Raw genomic sequence first — 5,558 nt, forward strand, 5'->3', positions numbered from 1 at the left:
TTTTTTTTGAGACGGAGTCTTGCTCTGTCACCCAGGCTGGAGTGCAGTGGCCGGATCTCAGCTCACTGCAAGCTCCACCTCCCGGGTTTACACCATTCTTCTGCCTCAGCCTCCCGAGTAGCTGGGACTACAGGCGCCCACCACCATGCCCGGCTAGTTTTTTGTATTTTTTAGTAGAGACGGGGTTTCACCATGTTAGCCAGGATGGTGTCGATCTCCTGAGCTCATGATCCGCCCGTCTCAGCCTCCCAAAGTGCTGGGATTACAGGCTTAAGCCACCACGCCTGGCCCAATTTCTTTAGTAGAATCTAGAGAAAACATAAAGGAATCAGGGCTTGCTGGGTCGAAAATAAAACTACTTCTAGTCAGATATGATAGCCCATGCCTGTAGTCTCAACTACTTGAGAGGCTGAAGTGGGAGGATCACTTGAGCCTAGGAGTTCAACTGAAGCGTGCTATGATCACAGCTGTGAATAGCCACTGCACTCCAACCTGGACAACAAAGTGAGACACTGTCTTCAACAAGAAAAAACAACCTCAAATCAAAAACTGTTCAGTGGCCAGGGGTGCTGGCTTGCACCTGTAATCCCAGCACTCTGAGAGGCCAAGGTGGGCAGATCGCTTGAGCCCAGGAGTTCGAGACCAGCCTGGGCAACATGGCAAAACCCCATCTCCACTAAAAATACAAAAATTACCCAGGCATGGTGGCATGTGCCTGTAGTCTCAGCTACTCAGGAGGCTGAGGTGGGAGGATCACCTAAGCCTGGGAGGCAGAGGCTGCAGTGAGCCAAGATCGTGCCACTGCATTCCAATCTGGGCAACAGAGTGAGACCCTGTCTGAAACAAACAAAAAGTGGGTTTCCACTATGCTGACATTAAAGTCCAAAATCCTAAAAATGACCCAAGAGGCCTCATCCCCAGACATATTTTCCTCTTGATCTCAACTCTTTCAGCCTGTAAGTTTATGCCCTAATGTACTTCACTAACTCCTACTAATCTTTCAGCCTTTTTAAAAAAATTTTATTTAAAAAAAAAAAAAAAAAAAAAAGAGATTGGAGTCTTGCTATGTTGACCTGGCTGGTCTCGAACTCCAGGCCTCAAGCGATTCTCCCATCTCAGCTTCCCAAAGTGCTAGGATTACAGGTATGAGCCACCATGCCTGCTCCCAGGCCTTATTTTAAATATCATTTTTTAAGCAGGCCTTCCCTGAACAGTCTCTCTCCCTTAAACCAAGTTAGGTCTCAGGGTCACATGCTCCCCTAACGCCCTGTGCTTTCCTAAGTACCCCTTAGGATTGTGATAGCCTGAGCTGGTGTGACTATGTGTTTGTCTCATAAGCTCATAAGCTCAAAGGCAGGGACCCTCCATCTCGTTCACAGCTGTGGCCCAGGAGCGAGCAATGCCGGGCATCTAAAAGATGCTCAGTAAATAGTTGTTCAATGAATGCCTGAATAAATAGGTTGCTCCAGTACCCATGACTCTAATGAACAAAAATTTGGCTACCTCTTTAGCAAAGGAAAAATCAATCACAGGAGGATTTTTTAGTAACGTTATTGCATTGATGACCAAATACATGCAGACTCCTCATTGGAAACAGAAGAACAATCAAGGAAGCAGAAACTCCAGGTGCCTAGTGGCAGCAGTAACATTTCACGGTTTAGATTTGCATTTGTGATCACAACCCTACTGTAAGCTACAAATAGTTTCACCAGGGCCAGCTCACGGGGGGGCAACCAATGCAGTCACACTGGACCCTGTGCTTGGTTTAATGCTCTGTGGTTACCATGTTCAAATTCTTAATTTTTTTAACAAGGGGCCCCACAAATTATGTAGCCAGTCCTGAGTTTTCCAAATTAGTTTGATTTCTGGAAGAGACCAGTGGATAGCTAATCCCCAGCTAAGGAGGCATCCTTCATAATCAAGGCTGTTTTCAACCTCCCTGAGCATATGTAAGTCCTAATAAAGAGGGTTACATTTCTAGGACATGTTTTCTTCTGATATAAGTTATACCATACATTATGTAGCGCTCCCTTTGAGAAAGTTGAGATTTTTCAGATTACAGAAATACACAGCAGTCTTCGTTTTATTGCTGTTAGCTAAAAAGAGGTTAATTTTTCTTAAAACTAAATCCTACGTAAAACTACTGTAGAATTCCTTGTTCATTTCCAACTTTTTAAACTTTATGAAATTTAACAAATGCACTGAACACTTGAAATTTCTTTGGAGATGGAAACTGGCAAGGCATGCTTCTCAGAGTAGGAAAAAGAAAAAAAAAAAAAAGAAAAGAAACCGGCAGGACACATTGGCCATTCACAAAGAACACTGATTTAGTTATCTTTATGATAAAGACGTTTCAAAACGTCAGACGTTTAAATCTACAAATAGCTTCTCTAGTCATGAAGAGTCTGAAGTTAATTGTTAAGCTTATAAATGTTTAGACCATCTCAGAAACGTTTAGACCATCTTAAATATAGGTTCATTTTGTTCCTCAACCAAAAATGACTTTGTTCTCCAGGGAACATTTGCCTATGTCTGGAGACATTTGGGGTCGTTTAACTGCAGGGAGGGTGCACTGGCACTTATTTGATAGGTAGAGGCCAGAGACACTGCTAAACGCCTGCGATGCACAGGACAGCCCCCACAACAACACTTATCTGGCCAAAAATGTCAAAAGTGACACAACTGAGAAAGGCTGGTTTAAACTAATACATGGCATTTGCCTCAGATAGGAAACGTGACAGCACTAAGCCACAAATCCAGTGACAAAGCCAAGAATACAGACAGTCTCCACAAGAAACACATCTGGTTATATGAACAGTCATTTGGGAACTCCCTTTTTAAGACAGGGAGTTAGACATCTGACATACTGACCTGGAACCATGAATACATTTCTCATTAGAATAAATAAAAATAGTGACAAGAGTCCTTGGTTGGCTCTATAAAAAAAAAAATATATATATATATATATACGCACACACACACAGTATAGCTGAAATACCACACACTTCATAGAAAACAGAATTTGACCATTGATCATTTCCAGTAGTAATTTCTGTTTTCTATCACTTTCATTTCATGAAAATATATAATATCTACATCACAGTTCAGAATTTTCCATTCCTCAGTGAATATAATCACCGTGTACATTAGCAGTTTTTAAGGCAGAGCTTTGCAAACAGATGATGCATGAAACAAGTTTGATTTTATTCTTCGTGAGTTTTTTGTTTTAAGATGGAGTTTCACTCTGTCGTCCAGGCTTGAGTGTAGTGGCACAATCCCTGCTCATCCCAACCTCCACCTCCCAGGTTCAAGCGATTATCCTGCCTCAGCCTCCTGAGTAGCTGGGATTACAGGTGCCCACCATCACACCTGGCTGATTTTTGTTTTTGTAGAGATGGGGTTTTGCCATGTTGGTCAGGCTGGTCTCAAACTCCTGACCTCAAGTGATCCACCTGCCTTGGCTTCCCAAAATGCTGGGATTACAGGTATGAGCCACCATGCCCAGCCTCTTTGTGTGTGGTTTGTTGTTTTTTTTGTTGTTTTTTTTTGTTTGTTTGTTTTTCTTTTGAGACAGAGTCTCACTCTGTCACCCAGGCTGGAGTGCAGTGGCGCAATCTTGATTCACTGCAACCTCCACCTCCCGGGTTCAAACAATTCTCTGTTTCAGCCTCCTGAGTAGCTGGGATTACAGGCGCCCGGCCACCATACCCAGCTAATTTTGGAATTTTTAGTAGAGACACGGTTTCACCATCTTGGCCAGGCTGGTCTTGAACTCCTGACCTCGTGATCCACCCTCCTCAGCCTCCCAAAGTGCTGGGATTACAGGTGTGAGCCACTGCGCCTGGCCCTCTCTGTGTTTTAAAAAGGAAAAAATACGAGCCAATATTTAAAATCAGGCTTTACATTTTTTATTTTTAAGTAAAAGTTATCAGCTATTCATGGAAAAAAAAAAAAAAGGAAGAGCTGCCTACACTGCATGGCTTCATGGGAATTCCTGCATGGATACTAGGTGGAAATGGTCACTATCCACCCAGATTTAGCAGGTTCCTCTGCAGTCACCTGGGCCCACTCAAGCACTCTCGTGCATTACCTGTTTAGTCCACATGGATACAGTGGATTTTGTGATCCCAGTTTTAGGGAAAAACGTTTTTCTTACTGTTAAGCAATTCCATCACAAATGGAAAAGGAATAACTCCTTAAAAAGTGAGTGGAAGCATTGCTATCATTAATCAAGAATGAACTATAATTAATGAAGGACAGAATCTAGTACAAACTTGGGGCCACGGCTAAGGAGGTCCTTTACAGGGCCAAGCTGAAGGACGGACAGAGGAGGTGGCAGTGACCGTCAAACCCTCGTCATGAAATGGAAAAAATATCAATCTCTCGGCCAATAAAACACTTCTTAAAAGTAAATTCACAGTTTGGTATATTGTATTCAAAACTAAAGGAGTTTGCCATTTCTAAGAAATCAGTTTCCCGATAGTACCATTTTAAAGGCCTGAAAAAAATTCCTTTAAGAAAAAGCAGGTATCTACACAGTCTGAGTTTTCCTCCCTGCCAGAACTGAAATCTGTTACCAAAGCCTCCAGCAGGGGGGCCTGCCTGGAATTGCCTAAGCTCCTAGCAGGTAATTTACACTGATCTTTAAAAACTATTAACCTCTCCTCCTCCCCTCTATAAAACAAACCGGCCTTTCAGAACAGCTCTGGAAGGGGGGCAGAATGCCAGACGAAGAGACAACTTCCAGACCACGTCTCTCACCTCCCACCCATCAAATTCAGCCCACAAAAAGCTGTGGCCGCATTCTCATCTCAAGGCACCATGGCTTTCTTTGAACACCATATATCCTCCCAATTGGCCTCTTGCCCCATTATGTGTAAAAAAACGACTCTCTTTTCTGCAGAAAGAAATAACAAGGCAAAGGGTGTACAGGGCAACGTTTATATGCATCTACAGCATGCCAGGTGCCTACAGAACCTACCTCGGCCTAGGCGGCCAGTGCCCCAGCTGGGATCTGCAAGCGCCCTCATCCACGCTGGGAGACGGGAAGAGGATAGGGAGGCGTGACAGGCGAGGGTGCCTGTGCTGCGCAGAAAGCGCTGCCAGGAGAAAAGAAGCAGTGAGCAAGGGCTTCTTGCATTTCAAAAACCTAATAACCAAAACTTGTAGGAATCTGCCTGAGATACTTTAAAAGAAGAGGAAAGAGAAACCTAGGAGGGGGTAAAATGCGTTTAAGACGAATCACTTGTTTTCGTAATAGACCCTGCGCGCGAGTTTCCTAGACTGCCGCGAGAAGAAAGAAAGCGAGGGAGCAGGAAAGGAGAGAGGCTTCGGAGCCCCTAAACTGACGTCTCCTTTTCTATTATTAGTAATAGTTTGCTCTAAGGCGTGTCATTTATTATCCTAGCATTGGCCTTTTTATCAGTAAAGTAGGGGTGAAAGTGCCTCTTAGCCGGGCTGGGGTTAGGATTCAATGAAGTTAAATGAAGTTAAGCCCCTGGCACCCAAGGGATGGCAGCGAGTCTTTTCGTTCCCTGCCTATCCACGCCCGCAGCCAA

General features: G+C 43.9%; 1 protein-coding gene across 4 annotated transcripts in view; it reads right to left on the reverse strand.

Annotated features, from left to right (window-relative positions):
- Positions 1 to 5,558, reverse strand: part of GCNT1 (glucosaminyl (N-acetyl) transferase 1, core 2) — an 82,834-nt gene that overhangs the window by 34,242 nt on the left and 43,034 nt on the right. For 2 of the 4 annotated variants that reach the window (XM_011984089.1, XM_011984093.1), the window contains exon 1: positions 4,982 to 5,107. The exons of 1 other annotated variant lie outside the window; for it this stretch is intronic. The gene's annotated coding sequence lies outside the window, so the exon portion shown is untranslated. Of the gene's footprint in view, positions 1 to 2,871; positions 2,939 to 4,981; positions 5,108 to 5,558 lie in introns of those variants that run through there. One more of the 4 variants, XM_011984092.1, reaches the window with a different exon arrangement.

The sequence above is a fragment of the Mandrillus leucophaeus genome, unplaced genomic scaffold (genome assembly GCF_000951045.1).
Source record: "Mandrillus leucophaeus isolate KB7577 unplaced genomic scaffold, Mleu.le_1.0 Scaffold260, whole genome shotgun sequence".
Classification (NCBI taxonomy): Eukaryota; Metazoa; Chordata; class Mammalia; order Primates; family Cercopithecidae; genus Mandrillus; species Mandrillus leucophaeus.